Source organism: Cavia porcellus, unplaced genomic scaffold (assembly GCF_034190915.1).
Source record: "Cavia porcellus strain 051 isolate PalLab524CR breed Dunkin Hartley unplaced genomic scaffold, mCavPor4.1 scaffold_27, whole genome shotgun sequence".
Classification (NCBI taxonomy): Eukaryota; Metazoa; Chordata; class Mammalia; order Rodentia; family Caviidae; genus Cavia; species Cavia porcellus.
The window spans coordinates 16,839,918-16,860,961 of NW_026947510.1; the positions used below are offsets into that span (position 1 = coordinate 16,839,918).

The window sequence follows — 21,044 nt, forward strand, 5'->3', positions numbered from 1 at the left end:
AAAAACACAATACATGCATCGTGAATATATATTATATATCTATATGAAGAGGGATAAATAGGAAGGTAAAATACTTTCTGAATTTACATATTCCATTGTTTCAAAAATTTTTATATGCTAATTTATTTAAGTTATACTACTAGTTTATATTAGTTCATTAAAAGAAAGAGGGCATTGGATTTAGCTCAGTGGCTTACACACCTGCCTGGCAAGCATGAGGTCATGAGTTCGATCCCTGGTATAAAAAAAAAAGAACGAGAAAGTTTTGTATTATTTTCTGTTTGTTTCCTTTTTTATAAGACTTTTTGGTTTATATTTTAGACTCTGAGTATTTACTTTGAAGATTGCAATACACAATGTATTAACTATTGTTACTTTCTCATTTATTTCATTATGAAACGTAAAGGAAAAGACTCGGTGTATTAAAGAGTATTATGCCTTGTATCCCTCAAAGCCTCACGTGCTTTTTGGTGGGGCTTCTTGGAGGTGGCTGGATCTAGGGTGTGTGAATGTTGGTTATCAGTGTGTTATAAAAATTGGTTTAGCATAGTTCTGGGTGTGGATAATGGGCAGGTCCATTCTGGTTGTGGTGTGTCCTGGATGGAATATAAAGAGATGCTTGCTGCTGCTGCTGCTGCTGTGCCTGCTACTCTGCTCCTTCCTGGCTACCCTGCCATAGACTGTTTCTTCTCTGCAATGCCCCTCTGCCATGCTGCCCTGCATTGGAACTAGCTTTCTATGGACTGAAACCTCTATGAATTGTGGGTCAAAATAACCCTTTCCTGGTGAAGAGTACCAAGATGGCAGAGTGATAAGCAGCAGAGCAAGATGTGAAGGTGAATGGGTCCCCTGGACCCAGAAAGAATCCGAAACATGAATTGAAGCCCACTGAGACAGTGACAAGAGAAACTTCAAGAAAGAAGGAGGTACCCTGTGGCAACTTCACCGCAAGACAGGACTCACTGCATGAGAGGAACAGCTCAAACCTGTGGGAACACAGTGACTGCTGGTGACACAAGAGGCCTCCACATAGCAATGCAGTGCTGGAGGGGAAGGGTAGATGTGAAGGACTGCACTAACTGGCTGTGAGTGCTCAGAGCTCAGTCCTTCTATGTAAGACAGCAATTGGCTGGGAGCTATTGAGGAAAGGGGAGCACTGAGCTCAGAACTCAGAGCTGCTGCTGGTTCCATCTAGTGGCTCCTGGCTGGGCTCAGTCCTGCAGAAGGTGCACAGACAGTTGGAATCTAAATGAATCTAATTTTGGCCAGCAAGTGCAGGCTCACTGAGATTATCCACTACTCTACCAAAAAGCTATTGCTATCTTGCTGGGATAAATCAACATGGATGGGGACTCTGTCTCCACACATTGTCACCAGTGACAGCAGAGACAAACCTGGAAGTGGACTCTTTTCTCTACTTTTTCTCTCTTTTGTTTGTTTTTTATTGTGGCAGTTTTGTTTTTGTTTTCTTTCCTCTTCATTATTTGATTTTGTCTTTATATGAACATGAACATGTTTTCTAGCCTGTTTGTGGTTTCTTGTCTTGCTACTTTTCTGTCTCATTTTTGAGATAAAATACTCAACACCAGAAATCAGGAAAGGAAAGCTTCATTTCTTATAGGTTGAAGGTTTCAGTCCATACTCAGTTGGCTCCAAGTGGCAGGGTGGCATGGCGTGCTGCTGTAAACAGCAAGCATGAACAGCAGAAGAGAAACTCCTTCTTCCTGGCATTACACTGTATGCTAGTTTTACCCCTGAGTGGGTGTAGCATTCATACCACCAATCTGAGTGCCAGACAATGAACAAATCACAAACACTAGGTTCAGTCATGTCCATGACTGCATGAGACTTGTGAGTCACTGACATAAACCATGACAGTTCTGTTCTGTTCTTTTCCTCTCTTCCTTCTCTTTTTCCCTCCAGTCTTCTGTTTCCCAAAGTTATCATGATTCTCCTTTGTCCTCCAATTTTATTTATCATCTCTTCTCTTCTTCCACTTCTCTATTTTCTCCTTGATCCATTTTAAATTTAAACCCTTGAGAGAAAAATTGATATATTAAGGACTTGTATGCTGCATATGTTTTTCTGGTTTTAGATTTTGTTACATACCCACAAACCTAGTTCACATGATTAAAAGTGGCAAATGAATGGCTAGCTCACTTTGTCAATTTCTAGGCTGTGTTTGATGCTAATGGTGCCACTATAGTCAGAAGTAACATAATTATTCTAAAAAGCTGTTCTTTCTGGTATTCCATGCCTGAGATTGGTTAAGGGTCACAGTGGTGCAGTGCCAAAGAACCAGGGACTGGGCCAAACAAGCAGCAACTTCTGCTTTCCAACAATTTGAAGAGGGGGGAACTTCTGATAGTCCCCCAAACCCAAAAACCAGCTACACCTGAACAATATCTCAGAGAAGTAGTCATTACCTAAGGGTTTTAAATACTAGCAATAAAACAACTCACCATGGGAAGTTTATAAACATTAAAACTAACAAAATTAAACTAACAAAAGAAAAGAAAATGAAAAGACACTTAAATAGGATTCAAACCTTGACATCCAGTTCACCAAAGGCAAACCCATGGGTCAGTGAGGTGAGAAATCTGAAAGCCTACAACCTAGCCTCTTTGAAATGGTAACAAAGCAATTGAATAAGGCTCTGAAAAAAATAAAATCAAAAATAATTTCTGAAATAACTGCATAAATGGTATCCACAAGAAAGACCATGATTAGTGACTCTGTAGTATATACAAACAAAAAAAACAATTGAGTTTAAGAAAATGATGGAAGCTATGAATGCTCAGTGTAGGCAAGAAATGGAATCCATAAAGCAAATTTAAGCAGATGTCCAGGAGAATAAAAATTCCATCGAAAGTATTTGCAGCAGATTAATGCATCATGAGGACAGGATCTCAGATGTGAAAGGAAGACAGGATCACAATTACCAATCCTGAAGAGAAAGATTTTTTAAAAAATAACACGAGATCATAAGAAATCAGTCTGGCAGCTGCCAGATGAGGCAAAGAATAATAATTTAAGATTTATTGGAGTCAATGAAAAAGCAGGACAGAACACAAATAATATTTTTTAAAAACTGTTCACAAATGTAATAGAATAAAATTTTCCTGGTAGAGAAAAATAACAACATACAGATAAATGAGGCAGATAGAACTCCAATTAGCCACGGTCAAAAAAAAAAAAAAAAAAAAAATCTACAGCCAGGCACATCATATTCAAGATTCCACAAATTCAACACAAGAATAGAATCTTAAAAGCTGTTAGGGAAAAGAAACAACCTATAAAAGAAAGCCCATCGTAATCACAGTTGACTTCTCAGCACAAACCCTTAAATCAAGGAGAGCTTGGAGTAAAGTATTTCAAGTTCTAGAGGAAAACAGCTTCCAGTTTATGTTGATATACCTTAGAAAACTAAGTTAAAACTGGTGGAAAAATAAGATACTTTCATGACAAAAAACATCTGAGGAAATTTGTGATCACCAAACGAGCACCCAAAAATGCTTTGAAGGACATTCTAGAAAGAGATAAAAATGATTACAACTCCATGAACCCCAACAGAAGGAAACCATCAGGCAAAACAATCAAACAGAGGAAGAAGGAAAAAGAGGGGAAGCCAACAAAAGGAAAATAACATGACAAGGGTAAGTCAATATATATCAGTTATACCATCGATGTTAATGGTCTCAATTCACCAGTCAAAAGACACAGGATGGACCAAGACACAAGACCCAACAATACGATGCATAAAAGAAACACTAATTCAAAAAGAAATTCATAGACTTAAAGTCAAAGGATGGAAAACAATACCCCATTCAATAGGAAGAAAAAATCAGGGGTAGCTATTTTATTTGCAAACATATTGAATGTTTGTGATTGAATGATGACTGCATTACAACATACTGGAACTTATGGGACACAATTAAAGCAGTCCTAAAAGGGAAATGTATAGTTGTAAGTATCCATAACAGGAAAAGAGAGCAAATGCAAATAAACAACTTAATGGTGAACCTCGAACTTCTAAAAAACATCAGGCTAAACCAAAAGCTCATATGAGGGAGGAAATTGTAAAGATCAGAGAGAAATTAATGCATGGGAGTCTAAAATACAATACAAAGCATCAATGAATTGAAAAGTTGGTCCTTTGAAAAATTAAATAAAATAGACAAGCCCTTATCTAACCAATAAGGAAATAAGGGGAAAAAAAGGGAAAGAAAAGACTTGAATCCACGTACAGATCATCTATTCCTACACTGAAAACTTGTATTTGAATAAAATGGAAATTGCAGAAGAAATGTACAGATTCCTAGATACATATGAAATACCAAAGCTGAATCAAGAGGATATAAACATCCTAAATAAACCAATATCAATCAATGAAATTGAAGATGTAATTAAAAACCTACCTAAAAAGAAAATCCCAGGCTGTAACAGATTCACTGCTGATATCTACAAGAAATTTAGAAAAGACATAATAACACCACTACTTCTCAAACTCTTTAATGAGATTGAAAGGGAAGAAATACTCCCAAATTTATTCCTGGAAATAAGCTTTACCCTGATATTAATACTGGAGAGGTTCCAACTAAGAAAGATAATTACAGACCAATCTCCCTATGAACATAGATGCAAAAATCCTCAATAAGATACTGCAAACAAAATGTAGCAAATCATCAAAAAGATTATATACCATGATTCAATGAGATTCATCCCAGAGATGCAAGTATGGTTCAACATATGTAAATCAATAAATGGAATACTCCATACTAACAGAGCCAATGACAAAAACCATATGATCATCTCAACAGACGTGGGAAAAGCTTTTGACAAAGTCCAGCACCCATTCATGAAAAAAACAAATCCCTATAGACAATTGGAATAGGGGTTGGGGATTTAGCTCAGCGGCATAAGCACCTGCCTTGCAAGCAGGCAGTCGTGAGTTCGATCCCCAGTACCAATAAAAAAAAAAAGAAAAAGAAAATGGGAATACATGGTCCTTATCTAATCTCATAAAAGCCATCTATGACAAACCAACAGCCAACATCATATTAAATGGACAAAACGTATAAGCTTTCTTTCTGAAATCAGGAGTAAGACAAGAATGTCCAGTGTCTCATATTTATTGAATACAGTCTTGGAAAATGTAGCCAGAGTGATAAGACAAGATAAAGAAATAATGAGGACATGGAATGAAGAAGTTAAACTATCATTATTTGCAAATGCCATAATGTTCTACATAGAAAACTCCCAAAACTCTACCAAAACACCTTTAGATTTAATAAGCAATTTCAGTAGCATGGCTAGATACAAAGTCAACACTCAAAAATCAATAGCATTCTTGTACCTGAATGACAAACTCACTGAGACAGAAGCTAGGAAAACAACACCTTTCACGACAGCATAAATAAATAAATAAATAAATAAATAGAAATATCTAGGAATCAGTCTAATGAAGGTTTTATAAGACCTCTCCATTGAAAACTACAAAATGGAAAGACATCCCTTGTTCTTGTGTAGGATAAACCAATATAGTAAACATGGCCCCCAAACTGTTATACAGATTCAATGCAATTCCAATTAAAATTCCAACAGCATATCTCACACAATTAGAGAAAATACTAAAATTCATCTGGAACTGGAAGAGACCTAGAAAAGAAAAGGCAATTCTGGGCAACAAAGGCGACATGGGGGCATCACAATCCCTGACTTGCAATTGTTCTACAAAGCTACTGTGATAAAAAATAGCATGGAATGGCAGAAAAACGGACCCAAAGATCAATAGAACAAATTAGAATATGCAGAAATGGCTCCAGATATATACTAAGCCATCTTTTCTCTGACAAAAGTGCCAAACACATTCCTTGGAACAAAGATAGCCTCTTTAATAAATTGCAGTGGAAAAACTGGGTTTACACACGCTGAAGACTAAAACTGGACCCATATCTTTCACTATGCAGTGAATTAAACTCATTTTAAAATTTAATTTTATTTTGAAGGCAGTAAAAATACAACAGGACAAGAAAGAACAAAGCCAGTAGAGACAATGCAGTGTAATTGGTACAGAACTTTACAGCATGATACTGGGACAGAAGTAATAGATACTATAGCATATCTTATTATCATCACAATAGTTGTCCAGTAATTAGGTATAGTGAAATCAAACCAAAAAAAAAGAACATTACAAAACCTATTGAAAGAGAATATTGAATAGAGCAAAACAATCTTGACAAAACAAAACAGTGAAAACAACCTTTGCCTTCAAACAGAAAATAGAAGGAAATCCCCCATATTTGCTATATTGCATATGGTCATCCTCCCAAGAGATGCTCAGACTTCTGTCCCCAGTTGCTAAAGTGGGGAGAGATGTTGGATTCTCAGCCTGAGTGCTGGCAGGCTCATGGGAGCCGCTGACTGGTTCTCCTCCTGGCTCACACCAGGGGCACTTAACCAAGAGGGTGGGCAAATTGCTTTCTTGTGCAGCCGCCCAAGTTCCCCCATCTGCACTGAACAAAATTCAAAATGGATCAAAGACCTAATATGAAAACAGAAACATTAAATCTGCTGGAAGATAGAATAGGTAAAACTTGACTTTGGTGTAAGAAAAGACTATAAATAAAACCCTGATTCCATAAGAACTATCAGGAAGAATCAATAGCTGAGATCTCATAATATTAAAAAGCTTTTGCACAGTGAGAGAAACTATGAACAAAGTGAAGAGACAACCCACAATATGGGAAACCATCTTTGTCAGCTGTTCCTCAGACAATGGATTACTATCAAGAAAATATGAAGAACTCAAGAAAATCAGACTCTTTAAAGACTCACTCCAAAAATAGGCATCTGAGATGAATACACACTTCTCAGATGAAGAAATAATAACAGCAAATAAATATATGAAAATATGTTCAACATTACTGATCATTTGAGAAACACAAGTTAAAACAACACTGAGATTCCATCTCAGTCCAGAAAAAAAAGCTATCATCAAAAAATCAACCAATAACAAACGCTGGAGAGGTATGAGGAAAAAGGAACCCTTCTCCACTGTTGGTGGGAGTGTAGACTGATGCAATAGCTGTGGAAATCATGTAGAGATTTCTCAAAAAACTATGATTCATCTCATTTGTCCCAGTTGTTCCTCTTCTGAGTATCTTCCCCCAAAATTAAAAACATGTGCATCCATGTTTATAGCTTCACAGATTGTAATAGCTAAATCTTGGAAACATCCCGAATGCCTTTCAACAAAGGAATGGGTAAAAAAAGATGTGATTATTTGGGGGAGGACACTGGGGATCAAACTCATGACTGCACATTTACCAGGTAAGCACTTTGAGCTTCTGAGCTAAATCCTCAGCTCAGGATGTCATCTTCTTATACAGTGGAGTAGTATTCAACTACAAAGAAGGATAAACTAGAGATTTTTATAGGTAAATGGATGCAACTGGAGACCACACTCAAGTGAAACTAAGCAGACACCCATGTGTAAACATCGTATTGTCCCCCTAGTGTGAGTAACTGAGAGTAAATAAATCCAAAATATACAATAGATATTGTGCAATGGGAGGAAATTACAAAAGGAAAGAGCAGCTGGGATGGGGGAATGGAGAAAAGAAGGAAGAGAAAAGCAAAAAAATAGATAGTTAGGATTGTATCAATTTCATTTCACTGAAAAGAAAGTTTTGTGCTAATATTGTTTGGATAATTAAATGCTAATATCTTGTACTGAGAAACTAATTTAAGTAACTATACTGAATGTATTAACCATTGTTACCTTCTTATTACCTTGTTTTGAAATTTTATTTTTCCTCTTGAAAATAAAATTAAAGAAAGAAATAAACTCTCCTCCTTTGACCTGTGGGTATCGGATATTGTGCCTCAGTGATGAAAAATGTAACTAAGGCAAAGAGTAAGAGAAATGCAGTAGAAAAATAAGGAAAGGGAGAACAGAACTAAGTTGCAGGCTGTTGAAGGAAGGAGGCAAGTCTGATAAGTACTTGATTTCTAAACCTGTTCTGGCTAAGACTTTTCCTGTCTTTATAGTAGGAATGGAAAAAATGAAAGCTTTGCTATTCTTGGCATTGTTGCCACCACATAGAAGCAAATCTACATCCAGGAGAATGCCTTCTAAGAACACTTACTAGCCCGACCTTTAGGGACGCCCTTTCCAAACTTGAGCTCAAGGAAACAATCAATCATCTCTTTACTGTTTCTTATTAGATTTTATGACATGACAGGAATGTTCCTTGCTATAAATGTAGCCCAAATTAAGGCAGATCCAGGCAACAGTCTAAAGTGCAAATTGAAAAGTTATAGCAATGTATAATTATAACATATGAACACATGTATGAGTAAAATGTTATTACTTAACATAATATTGGTAGCCAAATTCAATTTTCTTTACAAAATTATTGCTGATCTGTGATTATTCATAAAATATTTGGCTATATAAATGAGTCTTCATTAACATTTTAGTTTAAATTTAATGAAATTATCCTTGGGGATACTATCTATTAGTGTATTATGCAAGGTTTTGCTTTGGTTATGGCATTTTTTTGAAATTTGAATGCATCAATTTAGGATTTTTAATTTCCTGAAAAGAAATAGACTATTTAGATTTTGTTGTAGGGGTTAACTCTATCAGGATTAGAGGGCACTTCACAAGCAGTTCAAATTCTAAAGCTATGAATATATTATGAGGCATAAAATATTAAGAACAAACTCAAGTCCTGAGAGAAGTTGCAAAAAAATCCAGTGTTTTATACCAATTTTTCTGTATTCTAAAAACATGTTTAAAATCTTTTGATCAGACTTTCTTAATCTCTCTAGAAATATGTCTACATAATTGGATAGATTATTTAGAAGTCATTTTCAATCATAATTTGTAAGTGAAATGTGTTAATCTAGGTAAATATATGCATATGTACACATATACAATATATGCATATAAAATGTGCGGTGAACATTTAAATTAAGGAAATCATTACAATAAGAGGCACATTGCCATTAATCCTTCTCAGAAGAGTCTCCCTAACTTCAAACACAATGATGCCATCATTCTTGCCACTACAGCAGGTCTGAGACAGCTCTGGAAGGCCTTTTTTGTGTTTTTAGTTATTCCTTGTTGTCCTGAATCCATTCAAAACATGTCCTTTTGACGATCATTTTGACTTTAGGGAAGAACCAGAACTTGCACATTGCCAGATTTGGTGAATAGGGTAGATGAGGACACACTATCAGATTTTTACAATCCTACCTTTTGGATGGATGGCACATAGCAGCAGCAGTCACCAAATTTTTGATCACACCTTATTAAGACACTCATGAAAGAAGACTTCCAGAACTGCTTCAGAAAGGGCCAAGAATGATGAGCTAAGTTTGTTCAAAGTGTAGGAGTTATTTTGTGGGACATGACTAGCAATGTGTCTTTTATTGTAATAATTTTCTAAATTTATTTATTTTTATGTATTTTGGGAGGGGATACTGGGAATCAAACTCATGACCTTGTGCTTGTGAGGCAAGTGCTGCATCACTGAGCTACATCCCTGGCCTTAATTTTTAAAAATTTAAATTTTCATCATATACTTTGATCATACCTTAGATACTCACAGAGTAAGACAGGCTAGAAATATAAACAAGGTAAATGTTAACTGGGATTCAAGGCACATATAAGAAAGTGAAACATTATACATTATGTGAAATAACTAATTTTCTTTTCTTTTCTTTTCTTTTTGTTTTACTTTTTTGTCACAGCAAACAAGAAGCTACATGAAAGATGGAAGGAGCTTATTTTGTTTAGGAGACAGCTTCTAGCAGGAGAGTTATGATCTCCGTAAACATGCATTTGCCAAAGGGTTTGGTTTAGGAGCATTAATGGCTGCGGACGTCTCCCTTTACCAAAACAGTTTACTGTGCAAGCAGGCATATTCCTTTGTCAGTGTGAGACTCTGGCTGTGGTAGCTACGGATTGATTGTGTATGTGTATGATGTAGCTTATTTAATTTCTGGTCCCTATAATATACTTGAAAATTAAACTCCATGTCATCAGGTGCGCTGTATTTGAGAGCAAATATGCAGCCAATGCCCATGTTTGTGGGGCTGTATTGGCCTAGATCTTGGCTCCCCTCACACTCATTAGGGCAAAGGCCAGCGTGCAGTTGAGCTAATAGTGTTTTTTATCAGCAATTTCCAGGCTCAATATAAATACTGTATTTCATGCAATCAAAAACATTTGTAATGAACCATGAATAATTTTTCTGATTTCCAAACATCAACTTTAAAACATGCAAATGTCAAATGACAAACAAGAAAGAATTCACAGGATAAGAGCAGTAAGTAATTCTATGGACAGTTTAATTGCCACCTAGGTCTAGTAACCATTTAAGCCACCAATTTGGAGACCAAACCTTTTTCTCCTTTCCTTTTCCTCTTCTCTGCTTTTTCTCCTCTTCTCCTCATCCTTTCCATTTCATAAACATCTATCTGTATCTATATATACATATTTCACATATATGTCTAAGAGGTATAATTAAAAATATGGTGAATTTTTAAATAAAAATTTAAAAAAAATTTACAGTAAAAGATACATTACTAATGATCCCCTTGAAATACTCTTCCTTACTTCAAACACATTTATCTCAAAGTTCTTGCTAATTTCTGAGGCAGTTCTGGAGGTCGTCTTTCATGAATGTCTTTTTCTTGAATATCCAGAATTGATTCAAAATGTTGACAGTAATTTCTGTCAAATAAGACATCAAATAAGTGCATCCTCATGTACCTTATTCTTTGGGTCTGGCATCATGTAAATTTTGACTCTTTTCCAAAGTCAAAATGACAATGAAAGATAAGTATTTTATCAAGATCCACTTTTAAACTGTTGCATAAATTTTACTGTGTATATTCAAAGTTTACCATCTGATGTTATAGGATAGTAAAATGGTTATTGTAGTGAAGCATATTAACATCTATAATTTACATAGTTTTTGTGACAAGAGCAGCTAAAATTACTTATTTTGCAAAAAGTCCTAGAAGAACATAATTTTAAACTTTGTGTTCTCATATTTGACATTCAATCTCTACATTTCGTTAACCTACATATTTTCTATTTTGTTTTCCCTACCCATATCTCCCCATTTCTTCTCCCACTTATCTGGCAGTTGTAACCACTATTTAATTACCTGTATACTGAGTGCTCTTTTAAAACATGTATTCCATATGTAATTGAGATCAGACAATACTTTAATCCTGAGTCTGGGTTATTTAACATAGCAAAATGTCCTCCAGTTCCATTCATATTGTGGATTCCCTTTTTCTTTCAAAAACCTGAATATTGCATTGTATGCAACAGATAAATACATTCTTCACACTGTCACCTGTCAATAGACATTTAGATTGCTTCCATAACTCAGCTATTGTGGATAATACTACAATGAATTTTGGAATCCAGATTTCCTTATAAGGTAGTGATGCCCTCTCCTTTGGGTAAATACCCTGAAGATGGATAGGTAGGCTACATGATAGTCCTACTCTGAATACAGTTTTCCATAGTGGCTGCACCTATCCGGTTCACCAACAGTGAACAAATGTCTTCTGTTTCCTACATCCCTGCTCACATTTATTATCTTTTGTCTTTGGATTTTAGCTCTCTTAAGAGGTAATAGCTGACCTTGCATAGTTTTAATTTGTGTTTCTCTGGTAATTATGGAGGTTGACCATCTTTGTACATACCTTTTGACCATTTTTGTATCTTCTTTGTAGAAATGCTTGTTCAGGTTCTTTGCCCATTTTTAATTGGGTCGTTTGTTTTTCTATGGCTGGATTATGAGTTCTTTGGAGTATTAACCCATTATTAGATTTGTGGTATGCAAGTATTTTTTCCAAGCTACATTTCGCCTTTTCATTTTGTTGATTGCTTTTGTTGATGCAGTGTTTTAGTTTGATGGAGTCTTAGTTATTTTTGCTTTTGTAGCCAGTTTTTGATGTGATGGTCAAAAATCATTGTTAGAGCTAATGTAAAGTTGCTGATCCCCTTTTTAATCTAATAGGTTTTGTTTTTAACCAATGGCTTTTAGTCCTTCATTTAGATCTTTTCAGCACTTTGAGTTGATTTTTGAGAATAGCAGTATTCATGTAGAATCAAGTTTCCCCAGCATTATTTATTGAAATGATTTCCCATACCTCCTTGTGGCTTTTTGGCACCATTTTTCATAACCGGTTGATTAAATATGGTTGGATTTATTTCTGGGATCTTTCTTTTTTCCCTTGGTCAATGTTTATTTTTTCAATTTTAGTTTATTAGTACATGTGTGTAGTACATAATGTTTACATTCCTTCCTTGTGGGGAAGTCGATGCATGTACATAATACATCTTAATTCCTTTATTCATCTCCTTCCCCCATTCTTTGATATTTTTACTTTTTTTGTTGTTGTTGTTGTACATTTTTGCAGCATATGTTTACATCCCTTGGGTGGAGCTGTGCCACTACCATACTTAAAACAGATTTTAAATGTTTTTATTTAATCTTATTTTGAAAACAATTAATGCAGTTAACACGTATTTACTTGCCATTCACCAGGTACTGTAATGGATACTTAAAGGAATGCAAAATTCCTGTGTTAGAGGAGCTTATAAGTTTAGAAAGAAGTCAGACATGCAAACAACCAATCACATTAGAATGCAAAGTTACTGTGGAGGTGTGAACGGAATGCAATTGGAAATAAGGGAAGGAGCCCTTAGGCCTGCCATATGAAGTAGCCATTACTCACTGCAGGGCTGTCAGCACACGCTGTCTACTGGCTAACAGAGCATCACTAACCGCATAGAAACCTTGGAAGCAGAACTATGCCCAACATAGAGAATTCCTAGCTGCCACTTCACAATTTTGTTTTCAAGTCGCTCCTTTGTCAATGACTTACTTATTCCCACACTATTAATCTGCATTAGCATTTTCAGGGAACAGTGACTCCTACTGAGGCTTCAACTGCTTTTGAAACATGCATAACTAGGATCCTGTTATGTAATTCCTTCATGGTGTCAGGGTGCTTTCAAATTTATACATTAAAAAATAGGACGGTTGCAGAAGGGCTGGAGGCTGATGACTCTGTCCTCTGATAGTTTCTTTTCTAATTAGGAACATGCTGTATCTTTCTTATTTTAATTATACTATTTGTGGAGTCATACCCATGGTTAAAGATATCTGTACTTCTACCTAATCAGCTAGAATTCTAATTTTCAGTGAAACTTAAGATTTTTAACCCTAAGGCAGTAGACTTTCTTTTATTAAACTTTCACTGCAGAATTAAAGTTGCAATAAAATTTCCTGCTACTGTGTCCAGAACGGATCCTACTTCAGTAACTTTAGAAAGTTGCAGCTGAAACGAGAAAGTATTTAGGGACGAAGCTGGGATATTTGCCCCCTTTTACTTTTCTCCTGCTCTCTTATTCGCCACCCTTTGTTTTAAAAATTATTTTCATGAATAAGAGCGTCTTGAGAGATTAGGTCCGGATTAAAAAAACAAAGACGCCTGCATTAAAAAAAAAAAAAAAAAAAAAAAAAGAGCGCCCCTCCATGGGGAGCAATCGCGGGCTGCATCCGCGGTCACCGCAGCGCGGCCCACGCCTCCTCGCTGCAGGCTGTCAATCTAGCCGGGCCAAGCGCACTGCACCTTCCGCTCCAGGTGGGAGGTGGCGGGCGCCAGGCAGCGGCTCTCCGCGGACACTCGGCAGACTGAGGGGTGTACGGCTGAGTTATAGACGCTCCAGGAACAACATTTAGCCTTTCCAAATCAGTCAAAGAGCCTTCAGCTGGCGCCTCGGCACAAAGTCTTCTATTTGTGGCCCCAGGACAATTTTTAAAACAGGAAAAGTTTGGTAGGTTAGTTTTGGAGCGCAAGGTCCTGCAGGGTGGCAAGGACCCCAATCTGCGGCTTCGGCCAGTGGACCTCAGGGACTCTTTCAGAGTGCTCAACCTCTGGGCCTCCAACCCAGCATCCAAGGGCAGGGCTCACGGCCTCCCGCCAGGCCTTAGCCCTTGACCCCTGCGGGTAGCAGCAGAGACTTTTCCAGGCTTCTGGAGAAGACTTCCGCAGGTTCTCGCCCCAGGGGAATCAGGTGCTCGAGGCTAGCTAGTTGCATCGCTTAGCAGCAACTTGTGAGCCGCCCGGGGTGAAAGCACCACGGTCGCCCCAAACCAGCTCCCCCTCGGGAACTCTGTGCGGGCGATGCAGGCCGCGAGCAGTTTGAGCGCCCCAACTCCTTCCACAGCAGGGTGATTACTGGCTCTTTTGCACCTTTGACACCCGTCCGGCGCGACTTTGGTTAAGGCAGCTGGAGCCTCCTCCAACTTCAGGGAAAGAGCGCCCAATTCTGGTTTTCCCACCGCCCTCGCCTCGTTAAAGCTGCGTCCACCGTAGGTCCGAACTGTGCGTTCCGAGTGTCCCCGCCCCAACCTGCCAGCGAGCGCCCCCGGCTGTTGGCTGCAGCCCCTTGGCGAGCGTTTGCGTAGAGCTCGGTTTCCGGCTCCTAGCTGGATCCAGCTGCGGTTCAGACGGGTCGCCCGACCTGCGGCACCCACGCGCGCGTGCACCCGCACTCCCGCGCCCTCGATGCCCGCGCCCATCCTCGCTTCCCTCGGCTCCGCTCCGCGGGTGGGGGAGGTGGTGACGTCAGGACTGCAGTCCTGAGGAGAGCGGCTGGAGGGCTGCGCGCTCCTCGCCTGGAAGCTGGAGGCGCGCTTGGGCGACCGCGCTCCTCCCTCTCCTCTGCACCCGCTGGCACGCTGCGCGCCCGCGGAGGAGCCTCGCCAGCCTCCAGGTGAATTGAAAGTCGTTTCCGGGGGAGGACGGAGAGGGTGCTGCAGTCCTGGCATGCACTGAAACTGCAAGTCGGACAGAAACAGCCCGGTGGAGGAGCAGGGCGCGCGCCGAGCGCAGCAGCGCGGGGCTGACGCTGCTCAGCTCCCAGCCAAGCGCGGCGTCCGGACCTATCCCGGGGCTCCGACCGGAGCGCGCTCGCCTGCCGCGGACCCTTGCCCCTCTTGCGCCTTAGCTGCTGCGCGGGTGTGGGGAATGCGAGCGCCGAAGCTCGCGGTCGCCGCGGAGCAGCTGCCGGTGGGAGAGCGAGCAGAGGCGAGGGGGCGGCAGACTCGGCCCAAAGTAAGTGCAGCAGAAGTTTGCTTCGGTTCCCCAGCCGCTCCTCCTGCGCGAGTGAGAGGCACCTGTACCCTCCTCCTTGAAGGAAATCGAGGGGAGACTTACCAGGCATGGTTGAACGGGGCAAAAAGTAGCCTTTGGAGACGGGTGAAGTGTCAGGAGGGCGGAGGCAAAGCAAGGTCTCCCTGGGGTGATGAGGGTGCTGCGCAAGGGACACCAGCCTGTGTGAGGGACTGGAGAGGAGCTTGACCCTGGGAGATCTCAGAAGGAGAGGTATTTGGGGAGAGTGGAGGTGGAAGCAATCACACCTATTTTGATGACCTTGGCGTGCTCCCTGGTTGGAGCGCTGGGGGCTTTTGGGGGTGTCGTTTTGCTTTCAGCTGGGGCTGCGTAGAGGGCATCGTGCTTCTTGGCTGCTGGAAGAACGGAAAAGGCTAGAGAGGCGCTGGGCCCCAGGCATCCAGGCTGGAGAGTGGGAAAGCCAAGGCGGCGGGGTCTGGACCCAGGGACTCAGATTGGGAGTTTGAGGTCCCTTGAGGTTGTCCAGGACGGACAAGGGCGACTGAAGTCAGAGTGGAGGCCAGTGTGATGATTTGGGTCCCCACAGTTGATGTTGGGCACCTCCGGAACCTCACTGGCTGGTTCTTGTCATTGGGCAGCTTCTTTAAGGGCAACCTCTAGCCGGGCACGGAGTGACCAAAGGTGGCCACTGGCCCCCAGCTGCCCTCTCTGCCTGCTGCCCACCTGGCGCCGGTAGGTCCCTCGAAGCCTTGGGGCTGTTCCCAGTGGTTGAGAGAACAGGGGTGACTTTTTCTGCTCCTAAGAGAGCCTGGCCATGCTGCTCACTTCTTGGGGCACAGTCAGCTCTTTTATCTCTCTCATATCTACCCGAATTCCTCCAAGGAGGTTTTATTCCGTAATGGACCAAACTTCTAAATGTTTAATAAAAAAAGAAGAGAAAAGAAAAGAAAGTTCTAGGGAGCTGCGCTCCTCTTAGACTCAGAGGCCTGCAGAGGGCAGGCGAGGTCGACGAGGAGAGTGGCTTGCCCACCCTGGGATCACCCGGGGAGGGTTCTCCAGGATTCGGTGTTAAATATGACTGAGAAACCATTCTAGCAAGGCAGCAAGGATATCTTCTGTGAGACTAAGACTGCCTTGCTGGAAAACTGAAGTCCCAGTTAGCTTTTGGTCTCAAGGACTCTCCCTGGCTACTTTGGGAAAAGGGGGAAGGTAGTTAATTAAAAAACGACCCCAATGAAGCTTTAAAAAAGTCATTCTGAATACATACAAGTCACCCAATTCCATCCATCCATCTGTCCACCCGAAAAAATTGTGGGCCTCAATGGTATTTGTGAGGCATTATGTTAGATGCAGGGGCAACAAAAATGGCTAACTGTGTCCTAGAGCTCTGGGAGGGGACAGCGGGTGAGCAAAGTGGTCTCAAAACACGTGTTCCCAATCAGTGACAGGTGCTGTCTGGTTTTAACCAGAATGACTCCCCCTGGGCTCTGTAATTGTGTGGCCCAGTGCCTGCTGGGCTCTGTACTCTTTGAGGGTGCGGATAGTTTCGTTCATCTTTGGTGTCCAAAGGCCACACTATGCGAGGCGCATCGTGGGTCTGCAGAAAGGATCATGCAATAAACAAATGCAGGAATGTATTACTCATGGTCACAAGTATTGAAGAGAATGGTAACATACTGGGAGGAGTATGAAAAGAAAGAAGAGAATAAATTGGAGAATAAACACAAGCAGAGGCAGAAGGGAAAAGACAGTTTATAAGCCTCTGAAATTATATATTCTTTAACAAGTAAACTGCATGTTCCATTTTTATGCAATGGAAAATATCAACATCCAGATCAGTTCCCTGTCTATGGAATGCATGCATCTCTGTGGATATTTAAATTATAAATAACGTTTGCAACACAAAATTTCTGCTCCCTTGCCACGTGGAAGTCATAAGGCCGGCTCACGGGAACATGTTGGTAGCATGATGCTTTGGGTCTTGGGCAGTAGAACAGTTTCTTCACATAGCTAATAATATTTGGCTATGTATTACACACATTTCTTCTCTTGTGCTTTAAACGGATTTAATTTAGGCTTGATTAAAGATTTAAGAATAGACGTCTCCCATGAAGATTAAACACATATCTGTAGGACTTTCCCTACTGAGTTAAATGAGTCTGTCACTATTGCTGTTATAGAAGGAAGTAAATTTGAAAGTGAATAATGAGGGAGTTTTCTCTTCTTGTGTTTTTACTTTTACCAAAAAACTAAAGTTTCATGTTTCTTTTACATATGTAGCAGAACTATTTACATTGTACTGCTATTTCAGTGTTTATCAGTGGTAATAATAACTCGGTAATTGAGTGAGGACTTCATAGGCAGTAATATTGGTTTTAGTTATTGGAAACTTTTTAGTGATTTGGGGCCATTTATATTTTTGTAAACTTTGTTTCTGTCAAGAAAATGAGATGATTTATTTACATGATTTAATTAGATATTGAACATAAGAATAGATGGATGTAAATACTAATTTTGGAGTCTTTGTATTCTGTAATTAATAAATCATCATGGACAAAAATGTATAAGTAATAAATACAAAAAATACCCTATATTTTCTGTTATTAAGTTTTTGCAGACTTTTAAAGATCACAGAGTTCTAAGAAGAGTATTGTGATTGTGGACACTTAATGGTGGCTTAAAATTGTATATTAATTTTTAAAAATTAGAAGTAAGTGTAAAGAAATATTAATAATGGTATCTAAACTTTGGAATTCTTTAACCAAACTCTGAGTTGTTTTTTCTATGGTACATGTTTGATTTGGGTTATTTCCAGAATGACACTATTTGATGAAATGGCCATTTGAATGTGTCTTGCATTTGAATGAGATTTGGCAAGGATTTAAGCTTTAGGAGAAAGAAGTATATGTACATTGGAGTGCTGATGTTTTAGGAGATGTGAGACCATAGATTACCAAGTTTAGAATTTATCAAGCTTAATTTTTGTAGCTGAAGAAATTGGAGCCTGGATTGGCCAGGGGTCTGTTTCCCAGAATGACATTCAGATGCTCTTGGGCAGCCTAAACTCAGGGTCAATTTAATGAATTTGCTATCTTTGGATTTCTAATCTTTTTTTTTTTTTTTATGGTGATGGTGTTTGGTCTTGAACCCATGGTGCACATCTTTCCTATTACTCTTTCCAGCTCATGCCCACCTCTTGCCCCCATGTATCAGAGGGGTCCCACCCTATCAGCCCCCTACTCTTAAATGGCTCTGGATGTCTTCCCATGTGTTCCAGAGGACAGAACAGCACAAGACTTAGTTGGAGTTCTGAGCTCCCATCTGCAGCACCGGCCTGGTCTTAATAAAGTAAGTGAAGCTACAGTTGATGTTCTCCAGATCTTTTTTCCTACCTTTGAGTACCAATATGCACCCAAGGATTCTAGTTTCTAGACCAGAAGGGCCTTTCAAAATCATCTGGTACAATCCTTGCATTTTACAAATGAAAGTTGGGCCTAGAAAATTCTGTTACTGTCACGTCACAGTCATGATCCATGATATGGGGCTTCATGGACCACATTCTTATTCCCACTGGCTGCTTTGTGTGTTCTGTCTCTACTGAATGGCAAATGGCACTGACAGTTGTTACTCCATAATGCAGGCTTGTGGGTTTGGAAGGAAAGCAACCATGTTCATGTTCCAGCACTGTCTGTTTCCAGCTATGCTGAAATTGTCCAACACCTCTGTTTCTTTGTTCATGCATTTTTGCTGTATTTTGTCTTTCAGGTTATTCCCTAGATGTTATGTATATGTATATTTGTGTAAGCATTTGCTTATTGCATTCCCTTTAGATTGTGAGTTTTCTGGGAATATATCCTAAGATATACGAAGTATTGTATAACTTGTTCACACATATTTGAGATCTAGTATGCTGCTTGACACCCAGTGGACACTCAGTAAACTTTAGTTGATGAATGAGGGAGTGTGTGAATGAAGGAGACTTCATTTAGGTAGAGTTAGAATCTTATTTATGAAAGCCATGTCCTTCTGCAGATTCTAAATCAGAAATGTTGTAGTTTCTGTGGCTTCTATCTTGCATAGGTGATATACTGATATATTTGCTCTCTAACCTGTTTCTCCCTTAGTCTTTTGTAGTAAATGATAGTCTTTTGTTTTTGTTTTTGCTTTGTTTGTTTCTGGTTACTCAGACCAAAAACCTTGCAACACTCCTGGATTACTCTTTTCCCTTGTAGCTAGCATTCAGTCCATTAACAAGTCCTTTAGCAGGGCCTTCCTGATACGTTGCAAATCTGATCCATTCTCGACACTTCCTTCACTATCCACTTTAGTCCGTGGTTCCATCATTTCTCTGGATTATTGTAGCAGCTTCCTAACGTCTCTCTCTGCTCCCATACTGGCACCATCCCGCAGGCTGGATTCCTCACACATCCAGGGCAATACAAATCAGATCACATGATGCGCCTGGTGCTATTTCACAGCATCTTCCTTTCTGTCTCATGAGAGGCCAAGATAGGGCGATTGCAAGTCTGGGGCCAGCCTGGGCAACTTGGCAAAACCTAGTGTCAAGAAATAAAAAAATGTAGAGGATGTGGCTTAGTAGTAGAGTGTGTACTCAGCATATGCAAGGCCCTCTGTTTGATCTCCAGAACCTTGAAAAGAAAAGAAAGAAGAGTCCTTAGAGTTAACAGTAAAGCCCTGTACTATCTACCCTTTTTACCCTCTGATTTTATCCCCTGCTTTCTCCTTCTAATCACTTCCTTCCAATCTTTTCTCAAATTTCGTCTTCCTGTGAGGTCTTCCTTAGCTACCCTATTTAAAACTGTACCCTCCAACTTTTTTTTAATGTTTCCTGCATGAGTGTTCCTTTCAGATACTGTAAATCTAAACATCGTCAGCTTTGCTTACTTTTTTGTTTCTCTCCACCATCCATAGTTAAGTATAAAGGTAGAGATTTTATCTGTTTCTGTACTCCTAGAACATGTGGCACATAGCAGATGCTCAGTAAAATGAGAATACTGTAGTACTTGTCTCATATGGTGTCTTTCTAGGATTAAATGAAGCAATGTGTGCTGAGTACTTAGCACATGTCATTAACTAGTATAGGGCATCATTATTATGGTGTCATCTCTTGTCTCCTGACCAGTTAGTCCCTCCTTTGACCAGAATTGTGTTCAAAAACAGAACTCTTCGAGGATGATTAGATTCTATTTTTGGAAATGACATTGAAGGAGTCCCATCTGCTGCTGGAAATAATTAGGAAATAGATGTGGTTATCTCTTCAAACTATGGCCAAATCCTTCTGCCCTGGGGCTTCTGGAAAGGTTGCAGTTGTACATTTTGTTCTCAAGGTGAAAGTACCACATTCTGTCATGATATCCATGCAGGCTGTCAGGGAACAGGACAGGAGAGCCTGTCATTTTGTAAGTGATAGTAGGAGCAGGAAGCGAGGCTAAAGATCACGGCAGAACTAAGATCACAGAAGTGTTTGTGAAGCGTTAGATTTTTTTCTGTCATTTTGCTACGCAGTTAGTGCTGACCTTGAGCTCACTTTGTAACCCAGGCTGGCCTCCACCTTGCTGTGATTCTCCTGCCTCAGCCTTCCTTCCGAGTGCTGGGATAACAGACGGGGCAGCTCTTAATGGAGTTGCTTTGCTATATCTGGACTTTGAATGGGGAGGGGGCGTGAGAAAAGGGTGGTGAGGGGAGAGAAGGGCAGGGAGAGAAGAAAGGAGGAGGAGGAGGGAGGAGGAAGGGAGGGGAGAAGGAGGAAGAAGAAGGAGGAAGAAGAGAGGAGAAAAAGAAAGGAAAGACCTGTATTAGCTAGTTGACCACTTAAATTGATTTCACAATTTTCGTTTTTTTGG

The 21,044-nt window shown here is 39.9% G+C and overlaps 1 protein-coding gene across 1 annotated transcript in view; it reads left to right on the top strand.

Annotated features, from left to right (window-relative positions):
• The first annotated feature begins 15,102 nt into the window (after positions 1–15,102).
• Positions 15,103–21,044, top strand: part of Kiaa1217 (KIAA1217 ortholog) — a 728,606-nt gene continuing 722,664 nt past the window's right edge. Inside the window, exon 1 of the mRNA XM_063238539.1 lies at positions 15,103–15,162. The gene's annotated coding sequence lies outside the window, so the exon portion shown is untranslated. The remainder of the gene's footprint in view (positions 15,163–21,044) is intronic.